The sequence below is a fragment of the Sus scrofa genome, chromosome 14 (genome assembly GCF_000003025.6).
Source record: "Sus scrofa isolate TJ Tabasco breed Duroc chromosome 14, Sscrofa11.1, whole genome shotgun sequence".
NCBI lineage: Eukaryota > Metazoa > Chordata > Mammalia > Artiodactyla > Suidae > Sus > Sus scrofa.
The window spans coordinates 121,607,262-121,626,661 of NC_010456.5; the positions used below are offsets into that span (position 1 = coordinate 121,607,262).

At 42.5% G+C, this 19,400-nt stretch overlaps 2 long non-coding RNA genes across 2 annotated transcripts in view; one reads left to right on the plus strand and one right to left on the minus strand.

Annotated features, from left to right (window-relative positions):
• LOC102167253 overlaps nucleotides 1–19,400 on the plus strand; it is a 169,151-nt gene that overhangs the window by 129,753 nt on the left and 19,998 nt on the right. The window lies entirely within an intron of this gene.
• LOC110256734 overlaps nucleotides 18,697–19,400 on the minus strand; it is a 61,010-nt gene continuing 60,306 nt past the window's right edge. Inside the window, exon 3 of the long non-coding RNA XR_002338649.1 lies at nucleotides 18,697–19,256. This is a non-coding gene — a long non-coding RNA (uncharacterized LOC110256734). The remainder of the gene's footprint in view (nucleotides 19,257–19,400) is intronic.

Sequence of the window (19,400 nt, forward strand, 5' to 3'; positions counted from 1 at the left end):
TTTAAGCCATTTTGAGTTTACTTTTGTGCATGGTGTGAGGGTGTGTTCCAGTTTCATTTATTTACATGCGGCTGTCAGTTTTCCCATTTTTTCCCATTTTATATTCTTGCCTCTTGTCGAAGATTAATTGACCATAGGTGTCTGAGTTTATTTCTAGGTTCTCTATTCTGTTCCATTGGTTTGTCCATACTGTTTTTCATAGCAGTTGCACCAATTTACATTCCCACCAACAGTGAAGGAATGTTCACTTTTCTCCACATTCTCTCCAGCATTTGTTGTTTGTTGACTTGTTAATGGTGGCCATTCTGACTGGTGTGAGGTTGTACCTCATTGTAGGGTTTTTTTTGGGGGGGGGGTCGTTCCTGTGACATATGGAAGTTCCTGGGCCAGGGGTTGAATTGGAGCCACAGCTGCAGGCCTATGCCACAGCCACAGCAAAGCCAGATCCAAGCCACATTTGCATCCTACATCACAGCTTGTGGAAATGCCAGATCCTTTAACCCACTGAGTGAAGCCAGAGATAGAACCTGCATCCTCATGGATACTAATCAGCTTCTTAACCCTCTGAGCCACAACAGAAACTCCCCTCATTTCAGTTTTGATTTGCATTTCTCTAATAATTAGTGATGTTGAGCATTTTTCATGTGCCTGCTGGCCATCTGTATGTCTTCTTTGGAGAAATGTCTATTTAGGTCTTCTGCCCATTTTTTGATTGGATTGTTTGTTTTTTTGTTAAGATATATGAGTTGTTTATATATTTTGGAGATTAAACCTTTGTCTGTTGAATCATTTGCAAAGCTTTTCTCTCATTCTGTGGGTTGTCTTTTTGTTTTTGTTTTTGTTTTTTAATTTTTTCTTTGCTATGGAGAAGGTTTTCGAGTTTAATTAGATCCCACTGGTTTATTTTTGTCTTTATTTTCATTATTCTAGGAGGTGGATCAACCAAGATGTTGCTGGGATTTATGTCAAAGAGTGTTCTGCTTATGTTTTTCTCTAGGAATTTTACATTTAGGTCTTTAATCCATTTTGAGTTTTTTTTTTTTTTGTGTGTGTGTGTGTGTATGGTTTTAGAGAACATTCTAATTTCATTCTCTTACATGCAGCTGTCAGTTTTCCCAGCACCATTTATTGAAGAGACTGTCTTTCCTCCATTGTATGTTTTGCCTCCTTTGTCATAGATTAGTTTACCATAGGTCCTTGGGTTTATTTATGGGCTTTCTATCCTGTTCTGTGATCTATATTTCTGTTTTTGTACCAGTACCATACTTTTTTGATGATTGCAGCTTTGTATATCATCTGAAGTCAGTCAAGAATTAGATTTTCCAGTTATGTTTTTTCAATTTCACTTTGGCTATTTGAGGTCTTTTGTGTTCCCATAAAAATTTTAAAATATTTTGTTTTAGTTCTGTAAAAAATGTCATTGGTAATTTGATATGGATTGCATTGAATCTGTAGATTGCCTTAGGTAGTATTGTCATTTTGACTATATTGGTTCTTCCAATCCAAGAGCATGGTATATATTTCCATTTGTTTGTGTCATCTTTGATTTCTTTCATCAGTGCCTTATAGTTTTCATAGGTCTTTTGTCTCTTTAGGTAGGTTTATTCCTAGGTATTTTATTCTTTTTGATGCATTGGTAAATGGTATGTTTTCCCTAATTTCTCTTTCTGCTCTTTCACTGGTAGTATATTGAGAGATGCAATCAATTTTTGTGTATTGACTTTGTATCCTGCAACTTTACTAAATTCATTGATGAGCTCTAGCAGTTTTCTGGTAGTGTCTTTAGGATTTTCCAAGTATAGTATGTCATCTTCAAACAGTGATAAGTTTTACTTCTTTTTTTCCAATTCGGATTCCTTTTATTTCTTTTTGTTCTCTGATTGCCATGGCCAGGATTCCAAAACTATGTTGAATAACATTGGCGAAGTGGACATCCTTGTCTTGTTCCTGATCTTAGTGAAAATGCTTTCAGTTTTAGAATTAGATTTTTGATCCTCCACAATAGGCGTAGAAAAGTTAGTAACTCACTGACAGTCAACACAGCTGACGCTGATGCAGTTGGATGCAAACCCTGGCAGTGGGATGATAGGATCCAGCTCTTAGCCATGACAGTGGACTGCCCTTTCCTATGGAGTTCTGCTTCCAGATGTTGGCTGATGACACTGTAAAACGGAAACCCTTCTAAGCATGTTTATGTTTTTGCAGGGAACTCTTGCAGGTAAGTAAGCCCCCAAAGAATACATGTCCAACAGTGAAATGACAGGATATGGGGTTGTTTATTGGTGAACAAATTTGTCTACTATACACCTGTAGGGGCACCTCTGCAAATGGCAGCTCCAGTACTGGTGGTCTAAGAACCCCCATGATTCCTCATGGGCAAAACAGGAGCCATTTAAGGGTTCCTTGGAATGTGTCAGGGACTACCTTGAAAGCAGAAGTAGTTCTAGTTGTATTGTAAATCAACTATAATAAAAACATTTAAAAAAGAAGTAGTTATAGTTAAAAGAGTCTTTAGGCACTATCAAACATCTCTCCAATATAAGATTCACTGAGACTGGGCAGGAAAGCCACAGCATTCTGTTCTCTCCTTGAACACTGCCTCTGGTAGCTTATTGCAGCTGCCATTCTGTCACTGGATAGGTACAGTTGTTAGAAAATTTCTTCCTCTCCTGAATCAAAATCTGCCTCCTCTTGACACCCACCAATATGTTCCAGTTTTCCTGATAGAACAAATTTATTTCTTCTTTTTGATGATGAAGTGGTGGGGAGAGAGAATGTTACTGTTGGCATCTGATGCAGTGTTGGCAGGAACTCTCTAACTTTCTGCCACTCATTCAACCCACTTATAGATCTGTGGGTTCTGACCTCTGTACTTCTCTGCAGGGAAGAGATGCTAGTGTCTTGGGTCCCAGATTCCTTCCCCCTGCTTCCTCATGAATCTCTGTCTGACAATTATCTCCTTTCTCATCTATAACCTCTCCTCAACTGGCTCAATGCAGCCAGCATTTAAATAGATTCTTTTTCATCTTAACAGTAAAAATAAAACTTTCCACAGTGTGCTCAGCCCACTCCTCTGGTGTTTCCTTCCCTGCACAGCCAAACTTAAGAGCTGTATCCATTCACCCTCCCAATTCCTCACTTTCCAGTTTCTCTACCACCCACTTTAAATTGGCTTCACTCTCAACCTCTCTCCAGTGAAAGGTTAACCAGATGGAAGTCACTTAAGATCTCTGTCATTAAATTCTGTAGACACTTTTCAAGTCTAATTTTATGTGATCTCTGTATTATATGACACCATGGACAATGCTTCAGGGAAACATTCTCTTTGTTTTGTTTTCCAGACACATATTCCTCTGTTCATAACTCCTATCTGTCTCCTCACTGCTTACTAATCACTTGAAAAATCATATTCCAAAGTAGCAAGTATTGGGTTCATTGGGGTTCTTTCCTTGGAAATCTTTTGACTTAGGCCATTCATCCTCAGCCACATGCCTTTGATCACCACATATCTCTGACAATTCCAACATCTCTATATTGGGTTCAGATGTGTCTATTGAGTTCCAGACCTATAGTCAACTGTCCACTTAGCATTTCCAGATGGATACCCCATAAATTCCCCAAACGCTATACATACAAAATTGAATTTGACATCTTTTCCTTCAAATTCTTTTTTTTTTTTTTTTTGTCTTTTTTTTGCCATTTCTTGGGCTGCTCCTGCAGCACATGGAGGTTCACAGGCTAGGGGTTGAATCGGAGCTGTAGCCACTGGCCTACGCCAGAGCCACAGCAACGCAGGATCCAAGCTGCGTCTGCAACCTACACCACAGCTAATGGTAACACCGGATCCTTAACCCACTGAGCAAGGCCAGGGATCGAACCTGAAACCTCATGGCCCCTAGTTGGATTCATTAACCACTGAGCCACAACGGGAACTCCTCCTTCAAATGCTTTTTTTTTTCTTTTTCTTTTTTTTTGTCTTTTTGCTATTTCTTGGGCCGCTCCTGCAGCATATGGAGGTTCCCAGGCTAGGGGTCTAATCGGAGCTGTAGCCACCGGCCTACACCAGAGCCACAGCAACGCAGGATCCGAGCCGCGTCTGTGACCTACACCACAGCTCATGGCAATGCCGGATCGTTAACCCACTGAGCAAGGGCAGGGACCGAACCCGCAACCTCATGGTTCCTAGTTGGATTCGTTAACCACTGCACCACGACGGGAACTCCTCAAATGCTTTTTGAAGAATGTCTTTTCTGGTGCTCCCAACTCAATATTTGCTAACACCACCCTACTTATTGTCTAGCCAGAAACTTTGGTGTTATCTCTGATATTCACTTCACTTTTCTCCTTGTGAGCCACATCTTGCTCATCTTTTTTTTTTTTTTTTGGCTTTTTGTCTTTTCAGGGCTGCACCCGCAGCATATGGAGGTTCCCAGGCTAGGGGTCTAATTGGAGCTGTAGCCACTGGCCTCCACCACAGCTCACAGCAACACTGGATCCTTAACCCACTGAGAAAGGCCAGGGATCGAACCTGCCGCCTCATGGTTCCTAGTCAGATTCGTTTCTGCTGTACCATGATGGGAACTCCACATCTTGCTTATCTTAATGCATAAGTATTTCTTGAAACCACCATCTTCTCTTTAGTTCTCTGTAACTACCCTTATCTAGTCTATTATATTTTGCCTAAGTTAATGCATCAGCCTCTATCTAGTTTCCTCTTTCCTCTTCCATTCCCTGCACTGAGGTCAGCATGACCTTCCTAAATACCACATGCATTAGCATTATTCCTCTGATTAAAAATCCTTCAATCAACCCACATTCCTCTCAGGATGAGGTTCAAATATGTTTTCATTCAGAGATATGAGGTGGTGGTGGGCTGGGTTATTGGCAGAGGATCTCAATCAATAGATGGAGTTCAACCCACTAAGGTTGGGGAGTGTTGCAGGACATTCAGAGATTAAGAATGGGCATGATTGGGAGTTTCCATTGTTGCTCAGCAGTAAGGAACCTGACTAGGATTCATGAGGATTTCAGTTCGATTCCTGACCTCACTCAGTAGGTTAAGGATATGGCATTGCAATGAGCTGTGGTGTAGGTCACAGATGTGGCTCAGATCCTGCATTTCTGTGGTTGTGATGTAGGCCAGAAGCTGTAGCTCTGATTCTACCCCTAGCCTGGGAACTTCCATATGCTGTGGGTGTGGCCCTAAAAAAAAAAAAGAATAGGTATGATTGGAAAAGTATAGATTGGAATAACAGTGATAAGGAGTTAGATATGTGCAGGAGCCATGGGCAGATCAAAAGGCAAAACTCTTTTGGTGCTCCGGTTATTGTAGCCATTGCAGCAGCACCAGGGACAGCTCCAATGACCTGGTCTAGTTGTAGCAACTGCCACCCCTTTCGAAATCTAAGAGCAGTTTCATAGTTTATTAACCTTTGGACTCTTTAATGCTAGAAGGACAGACTGACTGATAGAATTCTGGTCCTCAAACAGGCTGCATCCTTAGAATTCTGGTCCTCAAACAGGCTGCATTCTTGTCCTTTCAGAACTCTCCAAAATTTGGGAGAAGGCAAGCCTTAGTTCTAGGTGGGTGGTTTGGGGCTCAGGTAAGGAAGTATGGGGAATGATTCCTTCTTATCCTTAGGGCTCATCTTTTTGTTTAAAGACACTGATACTTGCAAAGTTTTGACTAGAGCCTTGGTATGGCTTCCCCTGCCCCCCACTTTTTTCCCCTCCCAATAGAGAGTGCCCTGCTCCCAACTATGGAAAGTGTGTCAGCTCCATCCTGCACCAACTGGGTTTTCTTCCTCATACAGTAGTGAAATGGCATGGTGAAGCATTACAAGCATATGGTCAGAGCTCCCTCCCCAGATCCCTCTCAGGGACATGCTCTATCTAGGGAACTTCTGGAGAGGAAATAGAGAAAAATCCCTGAGATGTGCTCTCCAATGTTGCCTTTCTCAGGAAGCCACAGTCGGCTCTGTTGAATGGCCAGCTCTGCTATACTTGTTTTCCAAGCTTCTATTCTCCTAGGTGTCAGGGTCCTTCCTCTGGAAGTTTCCAGGGGAGATAGAAATGGGATCAGGGAAAATCAAACTCTTATTCTAGTCAGCATGAAAAATAAATGAGCTTATTGGGAAAACTGCTGACTACACAGAACTCAGGGGCAGATCCAAGATATTTTAAAGAGAAGGAAAGTGAATTCAGATTTTAACATTATGTTTCTTAGACTCAGTCAGAAAATGTGTTTCTGCCTCCTTGGGAAAGAAACATTTTTTTTCCTGCTGGCGTAGTAATGGTGAAGATATTATTATCCATTTAGATAGGCATGAGAAACTGAGAACTATTTTGGCAGGGGGGTGGTAATGGCAAATACATTTTCTCCAAGACCAGACTAATTCCCTGAAGTTGGCAGGCTCTGGTGGTTCGATTGCTTTAAGACTTTTTATGTTCAGGGGAGGTAAAAGGCATTCATTGGTTCCACTCGAATATTTGATAATGGCAAGTGCCCAGGATGGAAAACGGGCTGGATCAACTTCATCTCAAAGCTTCCTCTGAGATGAAAGCCCAGTGCTGTGATGAGAACTGCTGATAATTTTCCAGCAGGCAGATGAAGCCAGCCTAGGAGAGAAGGAGAAGAAATTCTTAGAAGACTAGCCAAAGCCTTTGCAAGATATCCACTTGGCCCCAAGTTTGGATCCTGAGCTACCCTGTGCAGTGAAAAGTGGTAACTGGAGAGAAGACTTTGAAACTCATGGTGCATTGGGTGGTGGGGAGAGGAAAGTGGGGAGGGCACACATCTGTTAGTTGCTAAGACAACTGGCACCTGATATCACAGCTCTCTGCAGGGCTCCACTAACCTTGCTCTGAAAGCTAACAATTCATCAGTGAAGGAATCCAAGTAGGAACCCTAGGAAGAACTGGAGGGAGGCCCAGATTTGCACAAAGCCTCTATGATATGTGATGCTACCGGAGGGAGGGAATTTTTATAACTTGAGAAACATTTGTCACCAGTGTTCTCTTATTAAATTTCAGCATGATGGACTGCATATTGAGTCAATGCTGGTTGTTTGGGGCCAGTTGCTTGGTTTTCAAAATTTGGGGAGACCAAGAGATTACTCTGGAAATTTACCAGGGAAGTTTGTCATGATTTTCATGGTACTCTGCTAGTTACATGCATCTCAAGTCTTTCCAAATTTGGAAATGGAAACTCCTGATATGGAGGTAAGGGACTGAAGGAGAAAGACAGGAAAGCTCCTGTTTGGTACTTTACCATTTAATTCCCCCAAAGGTAAGAAAGGTATTTGTTTTTGTTGGGTTTTTTTAGGGCTGCACCTGTGGCATATGGAAGTTCCCAGGCTAGGGGTCAAATTGGAGCTATAGCTGCTGGCCTATGCCACAGCCATGCCAGATCTGAGCTGCATCTGTGACCTACACCACATCTCACAGCAATGCCGGATCCTTAACCCACTGAACAAGGCCAGGGAGTGAACCCGCATCCTCATGGATTCTAGTCAGGTTCCTTAACTGCTGAGCCATGAAGGGAACTCCATTATTCGGTTTTATCCCAGGCATACTGATAAGGTTCCTCCCAGTGTCAAAGCAGTCCCTCGAGGAATGGCCAGGGGCACAGTGTGTCGTAGCTTTGGAGATTCCAAATGAGGGAGTGTTCCAGCCTCTGTCTCTGGGAGGCCATTTGGTCCTGCAATTATTTTCTAGAGAATGTGAATTCTCTAGGAGAGCTTGCTTAAGCCCACTAAAATCTCTATACATCTGCCCTCAGTGAGCCAGTCAAGGTTGCCAAATGATGAGAGGTAAGGATTTATTGGGATGACTTCTCTTTCTCTTCCAAAACATCCTCTTAGCCAAAGCATCCTTGGCAAAACAATGATTCCTGGTTCATAAATTGTGAATCCAATGAGATGATCCATCCAAAGACATCCTGGGATGAACACATTTGGGAAAGGCTGATGTGTCTGGTCGAGCAGGCAGAAGCAAGTTGTAGAACTTTGGTGGGAGTGCTGGGGGGCAATACTGAGTGGCCTTTGCTATTTTGCTGTGTCTTCCCTGGGCCCAAGATGGTTAGACTTACAGGCTGGTAGGAGAAGTGTTTCTGTATCTTCCCTGCAAGGCAGCTTCCTAGGGACTCATTGATGTTTGTGAAATAAACAAACATGTTTCCATCCTTGTGCTTAGGAGCCATCACCTGGTGGTTTATTTTGTTCCCAAGCAGAGAAAAGTAGAGGTTTAAAATGGAACCATGTGGGCAGTTCATGTACGTATAGACAAACTTATTCACAGATGTATATGCATCTTGTTTTTGGGATACAAGACACTGAAATATTCCATAAGCTTCTTATTGGGGAGGTGGGGAGAGGCCGAACTAGATTGTATCTGCTGTTTAAAAACCTGAGAAAGTTTCAACTATTCTTGCATTGAAGTCACATGTATATTTTTCTGATGTGTACTTTTTAACAAGGCTAGGAGTGAATTTAGTTACTTCCTCTGGGAAGCAATTATTACCACACCTTTGTAATAGGCTCTCTCCAACAACCCCCTTTGTCACATTAATTCAGCCCACAGCCACGATCAAGCAAAAGGAAAATTCTAGTTACAAAGTAGTTTTTTTTTTTTTTTCCAAAGTAATGTAAGCGTACATAAATGACAGGTTTTCAGATGTAGGTAATGCTGATAAATTCTTGGGCTTGGAAAATGTACTTTTTTCCATGTAGTTAGAGACAATCTAAACCAAACCTCCGCGGAGGCTCTAAGTCATATAAGACCCACTCATTTCTCCTAATAGACAAGGTACAGGTTGTTGCCAAAAATATGGGCTTCTATGAAATAAGCATCTTGACTTCTTAATTTTAGCATGAGACAGTTGCAGCTGCCAAGATATACTTCTGTAAAAATCCTAAGCTCCATGGGACTCCAAAAGGTTAAAATGACAACAGCCAGCCCTGGTTTCATTCCCCTCTGAGCAAGTGGATATTTCTGATTGACAGTTACGTAGAAAAATGGAGCATACTGTAATTAAGACCATCCAGAATGGGGTTAGAGGGCATGAAATAGGCAGTTGCGATGTAATACAAGTTAAAATGGTATAGGTGGCAAGGAGCTACCGTATAACACATGGTAACCTAATCAATTCTGTGTAATAACCAATATAGGAAAAGAATCTGAAAGGAATGGATATATGTATATGTATAACAGATTTACTTTGCTGTACACCTGAAACCAATACAACTTTCTAAGTCAATTATACCCCAATAAAATTGATTACTAAAAATATATAGGTGGAAAAATACTAGTTTGCGCTAAAGGAGGAGTGGATGGAATATTTATTTATTCAGTCTTTTCCAAGGTCCTAGTAGGAATTCAGGCACTTTGCATATACAAACTCCTGTAATCCTTAAGATAGTTTCCTGTACTGGTATTATGATTATTATAGGATGTCCATTAAGCCTGGAGGTTCAGGTGAATATATGCATAACGTCATTAAGAACATTCAATCTGCAAAATGAAAAAAAATTTTTTTTTCCTGTTTTTCAACTTTATGGAACTCTGATTTACTGATGCAGAAAGTGGAGTTCAGCTGGTAATGGCATTGCTGGGGGTGAATCCAAGCTTGCCTGATTTCAAGGGCCAGGTTCCTCAGATACACCTCATGGCCATGTCCAAGGAGCCTGGCCTGCCTGGCAGATGGCACAGCATTCGACAAACAGGAACAGATGAAGTCAGGTCCAAGACAATCAGCTAAGGCAGGAGAAGTAGCAAGTATCACAGAAGTTTGCAAACAGCTCTGGAGTCCTGGGGTCAGAAGAGTCAGACAGGATGGCAGCACCAGGAAGTGGGTGATACAGCAGCTGAATGTTTGCTTCAGGCCCTGTGCTTCCTGGGAGGGAAAAGACTGCAAAGAAATGAGAGGCTTGAAGGAAAAGGCGGACTCCAGCAGGAATCACTGCAGGCGGACAGGCTGTGTGGGAAATGAGACTTTACCAGCAAGAGTGGGGCTGGCTTGGTAAAGGAGGCTTGGCTGCGCCCCCCACCCCCCAACACAGTAATTGCAGCCCCTAGCAAAGCAACCAGAAAGAATAAGTGGACTGCAAGTTAGACTTAAGAGTGAAGGTGAGAGAAAGTTGGCTGCCTTCTCTTCCAGGAAAGAAAGGGGAGCATTGCTTGACTTAGCCAAAAATCCCTTTAGAGTGGGCTCTGATCGAAACATAAAATCCCAAGAGCCCCTCAAAGCACCTGGAAAACTCCATTCAGAGTTAGAACAATTGGCTAGATGTTGGCACAGGTCAGAGCCCAGGCATGGTTTTAACTATCATTTCATGTTTGCAGCATCTTATTTTTCACCATTCTCTTAGTTTGGTGGCTTTTAAAAACCCAGCCACTGTTCATGATTGGGGGAAAATAAAAATTAGTCAAAGGGAATCTGAAGGCTGCCCACTCCTGGGGGCCTTGGCAAAATTCCAAATGAGCTGCTCCGCGCCCTGAGACTCGCTGGCAAATCAGGAGCCAGTGCCAGACTGAGAGTCCTCAGAGCCTGTGGCCGGAATTTCTATGCCACAGAGCAAACCCTATCCATTTGCCAAGGCAAGGAGAAATGGCAAGGGCCCATTTCTCAATGACTTGAGGATTTTATGCTTAGAGGCGTTAAGGTATGATGTGTCATGTAAAGTGATAATTAGAAAGGTATGAGGTTGTGGAAGGTTCTGTGTTGATACTGAGTGGCGGGATACTTAATCTCCAGATAGTTCTTTTACCTTATTTTTTTTTCATTGCATTGATCACAATTCAGAATTGTATAGTTTCTCTCATAACTTGTTTTTCATCATCTTCCCCAAGGACAAGTTCTGTATCTGCTTTGTTTATTGCTGTTGCCACCCCCATCCTCATTCCACCCCACCCTGCCCCAATTCTAGCACAAAACACAGGATAGATATTTGGGGAAGGCATGAATGAATGAGCATTGGGACTGGGTGGGTCTGAGCAGGGTCCTACGCCTGACTCCATCTGCGGAAGGACAGGCCGCTGGCAAAGGGGTCTTTGACTGTGTCATATGAATGGGGAACTGAGGCAGTCTGTGTTGGGTGGGGGGTGGGGACAGAGGACAGGGAGGTCAGGGAAGGCTCAGCAGAGGTGACAGCCTCAAGTGTGCTCTTGAAGTTGCAGGTAGCGAAAGGCACCCCGGACCTGATTGCATGAGGAAAGGCAAGCCCATGCCATGGAGCAAAGCACACCAGCAGGAGTTTGAACTGTTACCTTGCAGAGGGTAGGAAGTTACTGGGGATGGTGTGGAAAAAGCACTTTCTATGGTGCATAACAAGTACAATGACAGCAATAGCAGTTTAACACTTACAGAGCTCTTCCTATATATCCAGCCCTAGTCTAAACATTTTACTTGAATTCTTTTTAAAAATTAGAAAAAAAAATCAGTGTACATTAATTACTTCAAAATTATACTTCAGACCCATGAGTTGGAAACTCTTTACCCATTTTCTAAAAGAAGAAACTGAGGCATAGGGAAATTAGCCCAGTTAGTGTGGAGCGTGCTTGACAGCAGCCCCAGTGTCATTACTGCCACCCAGCCCGTCTCCTGACTCTTACCTGGGCTTAATCCTAGTTCAGGGGATGGTTTAAAGACATCCCCCCACACTCCCAATCAAGCCTTCATGCAGGTGATGGCATTCTTCAAGCTTTTCATCCTCACCACTGCCTTTTTTGACATTTGTTCATTGCTTTGCCCTTGGGTCACTCTTAAGACCTCAAAGGGGCTCTCACTTTGGGGCCTTAGAACCAGAAGTCCGTCAGGGCAGATGTTGAAATCTGAAGGGCCTGACTTCTGGTCCCTACTCTACTACTACGCTTTACTAGCTGTGTGACCTCAGAGAGAGTCCCCTACCCCTACGGTGCAGGGAGGGGGCGACTGTCATCACTGCCTTGCATGGAGAGGGAATTGAAGCTCCAAGAGGAAGTAAACATAAGGGAGGCGCCCAGCACAGGGCCTGCATGTTGTGCTAGAGATGCTGAAAACAAGGGAAGAAACTGTTTTAGTTTTTCGGTGTTAGCTAGTGAAGGAAGTTCAGTTGACAGCACTGTGTTTTCTTGTACCAATGTCCCAACTTTAGGTGAGCCATTAGGGAAAGGCAAATCCACAGCATGAAATGTTTGCTGCTGCTGTTGTGCCAGGCAGAGAGCTGAATGGGGAGTGTGAAAAGCCATCATAAGCTCTCTACGGCCGCTGAAGGCAGGGGATGAGGGTGTGGCATGTGTGGCAGGAGTGAAGGATGGATAATCAGGCAACAATGTTGCTGTGGTTACAGCCTAGAAAATAAAAGCTCTGTGTACCAAACAGAAGCCTCTTAAAATTCAGTTGGAATTTATAACCTGATGAAACAGGTGTTCTTGGAATTTAATTAAGCACCGAAACATTGTTCAAATCGTCCTCCCCTGGTTAGGAGCTGCCAACACACGCTTGGGGACAGCTTGGGGACAGCAGAGCCAGAATGTTCTGGGCACGAACTCTGTGGCTGTGAACTGAGAGCCCACTGCTTGCACTCACATGACTGCTGTGTCCTGAGTGTGACTTTTGCTTCAAGTTTGAAGGTGGTGAAGCTCTGGGACAAGGATGAGGAGAGTGAGGCACTTGCCTCAGAGGGACCCGGAAGGGCATGCTTGAAAGACTTGAAAATCCAGATGTGTGATATTTCAACGCACTATTTTAAAAAAATCAAAATTAGATTTAAAAAGTCCATATTGAACAAAATATTGACATTTTAAATCTTTGGCAGGATCTGAAAAGGACCAAGCTTACCCCCTAAACTCCACTTTCGAGTTCCTGTATGTATGTGGGAGCCCTGTGGGGTTCTGAAAGTGATGGCTTCTAGACTGTTCCATGGTCTCCTGTCCAAGGAGCACTTTCAGAACCCCACTGTGTAGCCCTGTGGGGTTCTGAAAGTGATGGCTTCTAGACTGTTCCATGGTCTCCTGTCCAAGGAGCACTTTCAGAACCCCACTGTGTAGCCCTGTGTGGTTCTGAAAGTGATGGCTTCTAGACTGTTCCATGGTCTCCTGTCCAAGGAGCAGTTTCTCCCTCCCTCCCTCTCAGTCTACAAACACTAATGAATTCCCTACTCTGCTATGCTTGCTCTCTGTGCTGGTCCTCTGTACAAGGGCCCTGAGGTCAACAGGGCACAGTCCCTGCTAAGACCACAGGTGAACCGAGATCACTGAGGGCACTGGGGATTCTCCTTTTGTCCTTTTAGGTCTTATTTCCTCAGCAAGGCTCTGAGATCTTTGTGTCTAGGGATATATCAGGACACAGAAGCACTATGGGATTGTGTGCAAGAGGAGATTTATGGAGTCTGAAAGCTTCAGTTTGAATCCCCATTTGCTGTTTACTGGTTATGCTTGGGCGAGATGCTTAAGTGTTTTTTTTTTTTTTTAAAGACTATTTTTTAGGGAAGTTTTACGTTTCCTGCAAAATTGAGAGCCAGGAACAGAGATTTCCTACATATCCCCATACATGCACAGCCTCCTTCATGTGCTTAGACTTTTTGAGCCTCGGTCTTCTTCCCTTTGAATGGGGATAGTGTCATCCCTACCCCCAGGATCATTGTGCAGATGTAAAGGAGATGATACAGAGAGCACTCAGCAGTGTTTGGCCTGTGGTTAGTGCTCACAAGTGTCACAGGGAATCAGTTGAAAGGTGGGAGGGGAGCAAAGGAGAGACAGTCTTTCATGGAGCAGTACAAAGGGACAAAACAGGTTGAAAAGCATCTTTCCTGAGGCTCCTGCAGCCAGAGGTGCTTTGGAGTGACTCACAAGGCTCCTGGTGACAGAGATGAGGCACGTTTCATTCTTCCAGAGTCTCCCAGGATTAACTTATTGCATATCCTGATTTAATTGTCTGCCCTTGTCATGCTGTCTCCTAGTCGTAGACATATTAGCAACAGGTATAATCTTATTGTTTTATTATTAGACGCTGATCATGGATAATGCACTTTGTTTATATCGGCTTTATGAACTTGGAACATGAACTGGAGTAGCTGATGCTGGGAACTTTATAAGCTGTTTTCAGCTGACCACCACTCTGTGTCTGGGATTAGAACTGTCTGGGCATTGCTAAGTTCTGATTGGCTGAGCTTGCTGATCAGTCAGCTGGTAGTGACAGCCCCGCAGACTGTGATCATGGTTCTTGCAGTGAAATGATATTTCCTAGGCTTTATTTCTGTAGCGTACTCATTAAAAAAAAAACTTTTTATTCAACATAATATACCATTCAGAAAAATACGTTATAGATGTATAGGTTTCATGAATTTTACTAATTCAAGATGCTCCAAAAACTAGCACTCAGATAAAAAAATGTAATATCACCACAAGCTCAGAAGCTCTCCCTGCCCCTGCCACACCCCCTTCCTGTCCCTTCTGCTTCCCTCCTCTAAGAGAAATGACTACCCTATCTTCTAGAAGCATTAAAATTGTCTGCTTTTGTGATTTATGTAAATGAAATCTCAAAGCAAGTATTCTCCTATGTTTGGCTTTTTTTTTTCTCTCTCAATGTATCTTTGTGAGATTCATCCATAGAGTTGTTATTAGTTATAAATCTTTCACTCTCATTTCTGTATATTATCTAAAACTACAACCATTTCATGATTTATGCATTTATTCTGCTATTGATGAATATTTGGGCAGTGTCTACTCTTGAGCTATTCACAATGGTGCTGTTGACACACATATGGAACAACAGAATAGAACAAAAATCCCAGAAATAAACTCTTACCTATACGGTCAAATGATTTTTGACAAGATCATTCAATGGGGAAAGGATAATCTTTCAATAAGTGGTATTGGGAAAACATTGAAAGAATGAAGCTGGACACTTACACCATATGCAGAAATTAACTCAAATGGATGAAAGACCTAAGTGTAAGAACAAAAACTATAAAATTCTTCAAAGAAAATATAGAGGAAATCTCATAGCATTTGGTTTAGCAATGATTTCTTGGATATGGCACTAAAAACACAGACAACAACAAAAAAATAAACTGGACAAAATTAAAAAAAAATAACATGAAAAACTTTTGTGTATCAAAGAACAGTATCAACAGAGTGAAAAGGCAAGTATTGAAAGGGAGAAGATATTTTCAAAATATATATCTGCTGAGTGATCAATGTCCAAATATCCAAAATATATAAAGAATTCCTACAACTCAACAACAGTAACCCAAAACAACTCAAAAAATGGGCAATGGAGTTGAATAGAAATTTCTTCTATACAGTTGGCCAATAAACACATAAAAGATGCACAACATTATTAGTCATCAGGAAAATGCAAATCAAAACAGCAGTGAGATACATTTAACACTCATTAGGATGGCTATAATTTAAAAAAAAAAACAGAAAATGAGTTTTGGCTGGGATATAGCAAAATTGAAACCCTTTCGGTGGTATTGAAATGGAGCTGCCAGTATTAAAAACAACATGAAGCTTCCTCAAAAAATTAAAAATGAGGAGTTCCCATCGTGGCTTAGTGAGTTAAGAACCCTGACACTGTCTCTGTGAGAATGCGGGTTCAATCTCACACCTCACTCAGTGGGTCAAGGATCCGACATTGCTGCAAGCTGCAGCATAGATCACAGATGCAGGTTAGATCTGGCATGGCTGTGGCTGTGGCTGTGGCTGTGGCATAGGCCTGTAGCTGCAACTCCGATTTAACCCCTAGCCTGGAAACCTCCATATGCCACAGGCACGGCTGTAAAAAAAAAAAAAAAAAAAAAAATGGAATTTCTATATGATCCAGCAATTCCTCTTCCGGGTATATACACAAAAGAATTGGAAGCCGATAATAAGACAGATATTTATACACTCATGTTCACAGCATCATTATTTACAATAGTCAAAAGGTAGAAGCAACCCAAAAGTCCACCGATGGATGGATGGATAAGGAAAATATGGCATGTACGTACAATAGAATATTCTTTTGCCTTAAAAAGAAAGAAAAGTCTGACATATGCTATAACATGGATAAGCGTTGACTACATTACCCTAAGTGAAAGAAGCCAGTCACAAAAGGGTAAATTCTGTGTGATTCCACTTACGTGAGGTACCAAGAGTAGTCAAATTCATAGAGACAGAAAATACAATGGTGGTTGCTGGAGGCCAGGAGAGGAAGGGATGGGGGGTTATTTGAATGGGTGTGGAGTTTCATTTTGGGAAGTTGAAAAAAAGTTCTAGAGAGGAATGGTGGTAATGGTTGTAAAATAATGTGAATATGCTTAATGCCTGTGAACCACACACTTAAAAATGGATGAGTCAAATTTTATTTTATGTATATTCTACCACAACTTAGGAAAAGTAAAACATAATGGTGCTGTTATGAATATTCTAATGCATTCTTTGATAACCATGTATTTTTGTGTGAATCACTGGGTTATATAGTAAACATATGTTCAGCTTTAGCTGATGCTGACATCAGTTTTCCAATGTGGTTGTACTAATGGGCACCTCTGTCTCCCTGCAAAATCATGGGAGAATTCCACTTGCTTCACATCCAAACACTGATATTATCTTTCTCTGTTATTCTGACCATTTGGGTGGTGTGTAAAATTGTCTCCTGGATTTAATTTGCCTTTTCCTTATGACTGCTGATATTGAGCCCTATTTATTCTCTTTTTAAACTATCTGTTCAAGTCTTCGCCCATTTTTTTTTAAACTGAATTGGTTCTCTTTTTCTCATAGTGTGCATAGTAAATTTTACATTTATCCTAGGTTAAGTATCTGACTCTAGCTAATGGATTCTGAAAATAAAATGTCCCCACCTGCTCAAATGTATACATTTTCATTGTGCCACTGATGAAAATTCAACTTATATGAATGAAGGTAGGTTTTCCAGAATCTTGTTTTGGTTTTGGTGGTGTATTCTAGTTCAAGCCTTTACCAGCAGTGGCCCTAAGACATCACTTGCTTGATGGCTGGTTTTGGTCAGTGTGCCAACCCTAGCTACCCAGGACAGTCAGCATAGACCAAGAGAGCTAAGGAAGGGTGAGTCAGGGAGGTAGAGACTCCATGGCCTGAACACCAGTTGAATGTTAGGTCTGCTTTGATTGATGGACTGCAGTGGGTCTGCAAACATCTAAATTACATGCAGAATGGTATGTTGTGGGTCTGTAATTTTTTTTTTTTTTAAGGAGGTCAAAGCTTTTGTCTGTTCTCCAAGGGAGGCGAGTCTGAAGCCTCTGAAAGGGTAGACATCCATCCTTGGTTGAACATGAGGCCAGTCTTGTTGAAGCTGATTCTCTCTCAACTTCCGTTTCCTCTCCTGCCTGTCTCTACTTGAAAGAAACCCAATCATTTTAATGTTAACCTGATTGCCCTAAGAAGGTTGTCTGGAAGGTTTTACCCCTATCTTCCCCTCACTGTGGATAAGCTGTGATAGGCTGAATAATGGATCCCAGAGGTATCCAGGTCTTAATCCCTAGAACCTGTGTGCCTTATTTTCTATGGTAAAAGGGACTTTGCAGATGGATGAAGTTAGGAATGCTGAGATGGGGTGGTCCAGGTGGACCCAAAATGTAATCTTCAGTGTCCTTATAAGAGGGAGGCAGAGGAGCTCTGACTATAGAAGAGGCATTGTGACTATGGCAGCGAGATGCTATACTGCTGACTTTGAAGATGAAGGAAAGAGCCATTAGCCAAGAGATGCAGACTACCTCTAGAAGTGGGAAAAACAAGAAAACATTCTCCCTAGAGTCTCCAGTAGGAGCCAGCCCTTCTGGCACCTTGACTTTAGCCCAGTGAAATGGATTCGAGACTAGAAATTAAGAGAATATATTTACCTTGTTTTAAGATACTGAATTTATGGTAATTTGTCATAGCAGCGATAGGAAACTAATACAGGGGTTTATTAAATATTCACCCATGGGGACCTGGGAGAGCCAGATACACAAAAACTGCTGGTGAACAGGCTTCATTTAAGACCAGTTTTGAAAAAAGAGTGTGAAACGCGTCCCTGGACTGTGGACCTTGTTTTATGAAAAGGCTCCATGAAGCCCTGAGAGGCATGCGGTAATGCTGTCCCTTGGCTCCCCCAGGATGAGGTCTGTGTGGAGGCGAGGGATGGCTGGGCCACTGGGCACTGGTGTGCAGACGGGGGTGCTGCTCCTGGTTAGGTAATCTTGGGAAGTTCAGATCACCTCTCAGGATGACACTTCTTCCTTCATAAATCCAAGACACTCTCTCTTGGGGTTGAATGACCACGTGGAGTGTCATGTGGGATCTATTTCCCTGGCTTTTTGCCTAGAGGCCTTCTCAGACACTGGCTGTCAGCTTTGTACCCTGGGCTCAGGGGTACATTTTCTTGTCTCAGAACTACAGACCACCCCCCACCCCCAGACTGGGTCCTCCATTCCTGGAGCTGGTGGCCCTGAGCGATTGCCATTCTAATATGGGCTTTGGTCCCTAAGGGTTGGTAGTGGTGCAGCACAGGGATTAAGAGCTGGGACTTAAGACACACACTGTTCTAGGCTCAGATCTCACTTCTCCACTTATTATTTTGTGGCCTCTGGAAGTCACATTATCTTCAGTTTCAGCTTTATCATGTATCAGTAATAAATGTATCTAAATATTAAATATATATACATACACATATGTAATACCTTGTTATATGTATACATATATAACAAAAGTGGAGAATATAAATGTGTCTATTTTTAAGGGGAATAAGTGAATAATACACTTCAAACACTTAACCTTTAATGAATGATGACCTTCATTACATTTATTATGGATGAAGCTCTTCTGTCTCTACCTTTTTTGGGAGGCAGGAGGAGGATGTTACTTCTGTCTTGAGAGCTTCCCAGCTCCCTCCAGTGTTAGGGCCAGTTACAGTCTGAAAGGCAGCTTGTGACAGGGTACACAGCTGCAAGACCCTAATTCTCCAAGGAGGCTTTTTGGGGTCCTCTCCCTCACCTGCCAGAGACCAAGGAGCCACGTTTTGTTTGCCTTGAAGCTGCCTCTGTCCAGAGCTGCCCTGAGAATGGCCATTCAGATGCAAGAAAGGACAATGGTCCCCAAGGTCATCTGTTCCTTGTCCCATCACCAGTTGAAAGCTCTTTCCTGCAAGCCAGGTGGTGTTGCTGGAGCCAGCATTCAAGGAACTTCACCTTAATTGGGCATCTCATTATCCCATTTCTCGGACCTAGAAGGGCTTGCGTGTCGCCAGGGCAAGCTCAGCCCAGGAGAGAGGCATTAATCTGCAGACAAGGCAGAGCAAGTTAATCAGCCTGTGGAGGGGGGTGAGCAGAGAGAGAGGGAGAGGGCCTGGCTCTGAGGTCCCAAGCCTTGCAAATGACTATCAGGAAACTCATTATTTCATTTAGAAATTAATTTCTTCCTGA